The sequence below is a fragment of the Citrus sinensis genome, chromosome 6 (assembly GCF_022201045.2).
Source record: "Citrus sinensis cultivar Valencia sweet orange chromosome 6, DVS_A1.0, whole genome shotgun sequence".
NCBI classification, from domain to species: Eukaryota; Viridiplantae; Streptophyta; class Magnoliopsida; order Sapindales; family Rutaceae; genus Citrus; species Citrus sinensis.
In genome coordinates this window covers 9140165-9142965 of record NC_068561.1, presented here as the reverse complement: position 1 = coordinate 9142965, position 2801 = coordinate 9140165, and the positions used below count along the sequence as shown (strand labels likewise).

Sequence of the window (2801 nt, the reverse complement as noted above, 5' to 3'; positions counted from 1 at the left end):
TCTGATTATATCCTGAGTAGCCATCTAGAAAGCAATAAAATTCATGGCCTGCTAATCTATCAAGCATTTTATCAATAAATGGTAAAGGAAAATGGTCTTTACGTGTGACAGAATTCAACTTTCTATAATCAATGCATACACGCCATCCTGTAGTTACTCTAGTGGGTATCAATTCATTATCAGCATTGGTAACTACTGTGACTCCTGACTTTTTGGGGACAACTTGTACAGGACTAACCCATGAACTATCAGAAATAGGGTAAATGATACCAGCATCTAATAGCTTAAGGACTTCTGTTCTAACAACTTCTTTCATATTAGGATTTAACCGACGTTGCATTTCCCTAGTAGATTTAGCATTTTCATCAAGGTGAATGTAATGCATGCAGTCTACTGGGTTTATACCTTTGATGTCTGCTATGGTCCATCCTAATGCCCCTTTATGCTCTTTTAAAATATCCAACAACTTACCTTTTTGGTCGTCATTGAGTGATGATGAGATGATTACCGGCAAAGTACTTTCTTCCCCCAAAAATGCATATTCCAAAGTGTTGGGTAATGGTTTGAGCTCGAGTTTCGGTGGTGATTCTGATGATGGAATGAGTTGCTTCTCTGATGGTGCTAGTTGCTCAACTCTCGACTTCCATTTATTAGTGTCCATAGATGGTGCTGAGTCAAGTAGGGCGTTGACCTCATCGACTGATCTGTCAATATCAAAATCAGAACCAAAGTGAGTTAAACATGTTTGCAAAGGATCATCACTAAGGTTTGAAACAAAAGTGTCATCAACTAATGCTTCTATTAAATCCACATCAACAATTCCATCATCTGCACTGTGAGGTTGTTTGGCAATGTTGAAGATGTTCAGCTCCATAGTCATGTTGCCGAAAGACAACTGCATATTTCCAGTCCTGCATTGAATGTGAGCATCCGCAGTTGCCAAGAAAGGTCGGCCTAGGATAATGGGGATGTGCTTCCTTGAATCCTGTATTGGTTGAGTGTCAATTACAATGAAATCAACAGGAAAATAAAATTTGTCTACTTGGATAAGCACGTCCTCCACAATACCACGAGGTATTTTCGTAGACCGATCTGCAAGCTGTAACACCACTGGAGTTGGGTGTAATTCTCCCAGTCCAAGTTTCACGAATACAGAGTAAGGCAAAAGATTTACACTAGCTCCTAAATCCAACAAAGCATTCTCAATTGTGTGGTTCCCTATACTACATGAGATAGTGGGGGAGCCTGGGTCTTTGCATTTTAAAGGAATTTTATGTTGGAGTATAGAACTAACGTTTTCTGTTAAAAATGCCTTCTTTTGAACATGCATATTTCTCTTTTTAGTACAAAGGTCTTTAAGAAACTTGGCATAAGATGGAACTTGTTTAATAGCATCAAGCAAAGGGATGTTAACACTTACCTGTTTGAAGATTTCGAGAATCTCACTTGTGGATTTTCCCTTTTTTCCTTTCGCTAACCTCTGAAGAAATGGAGCTTTCGGAACGTATTCTCGTGGGTTGGTTTCTTCTTTCTCCTCCGGTGATGATTCCTCAATACTCACAGGAACAATTTGATTTTCTTTTGTCACCGGCATCTCCACTTTGTTGTCGACTTCTTTTCCTTTTCGCAAGGTCATTACTGCTTTGACCTCTCCATGCTGTTGTGGTGAACTGGTACTTGCTTCATGTACTCCTTTAGGATTAGGCACTGGTTGACTTGGAAACTTGCCTTTCTCAACAGTCATTGCCAAGGTCTGAACTGAAGAAGCAAGTTGTCCCACCATCTTCTCGAGGCTTGAAACTGATTGAGCTTGTGAGTTGAAGCCTGCTCTCAACTCATTTCGTAGTCCATCAATGGTGCGGTTCTGTTGCTCAATCGTAGAGTGAGTAAGATTCTTAAGATTCTGGAATGAATCCTCCCATGGTCTGGGTTGAGAGTAGTTCTGGTTCTGATTGTATGGTCTAAATGGTGGTTGAGAGGCTTGAGGAATTTGAGAAATTTGGTGCATTGGTGGAGCTGGAGCTGTTGGTCCATTCTGTTGGAATCCTTGAGACCATGAAAAATTGGGGTGGTCTCTCCATCCAAGGTTATATGTGTTGGAGTATGGGTTGTAATTTGATGGCTTTTTCATTACACCTATGGTATTGGCTTGATCTGAGTATGAGTCATGGTCATGTGAGTCTGTTGATTTAGTAGTCGATAATGATGCTATTTGTCGAGCAAGACCTTCAACCATCTCCTTGACTTCTTTGATTCCTGAAGTTGATTCGCCAATTTGAACGTCATTCACTCCTTTAATTCTTCTAGTAGTCCTGAGTGATCGACTCCGTTGTTGGGAATTATCTGCTTGTCGCTGGAAGAATTCCCAAATTTCTGATGCACTTTTTGACATTAGCTCTCCTCCACTTGTTCCCATTAGCCATTCTTGCACATTCGGTAGTAATCCCTCCAAAAAGTATTGACATTGGTGCCATTTCTCATACCCATGATGTGGACACTTCAAGAGTAGCCCATTGAATCGCTCCCATGTTTCGAAAAATTGCTCGTCCTCTCTCTGGGTAAACTCTGAGATTTCCCTGCGAATAGCATTGGTTTTATGCACTGGGAAATATTTATTCAAAAATTTCGTTACCATTTGTTCCCATGATGAAATGCTATTAGCAGGCAATGTATTAAGCCATGAACGAGCTCTATCCTTTAAAGAAAATGGGAATAATCTGAGTTTAACATCATCGTTTGAAAAATTTTCATATTTAAAAGTTTGACAAATGGCATGAAAATCATTCAGATGATTATATGGA

The 2801-nt window shown here is 39.9% G+C and overlaps 1 non-coding gene across 1 annotated transcript; it reads left to right on the top strand.

The window, feature by feature from the left end:
- Positions 1 to 2480: 2480 nt before the first annotated feature.
- LOC127903625 (small nucleolar RNA R71) lies at positions 2481 to 2584 on the top strand. Its single transcript, XR_008056334.1, has one exon. It is a non-coding gene; the product is annotated as a small nucleolar RNA R71 (small nucleolar RNA).
- The last annotated feature ends 217 nt before the right edge of the window (positions 2585 to 2801 follow it).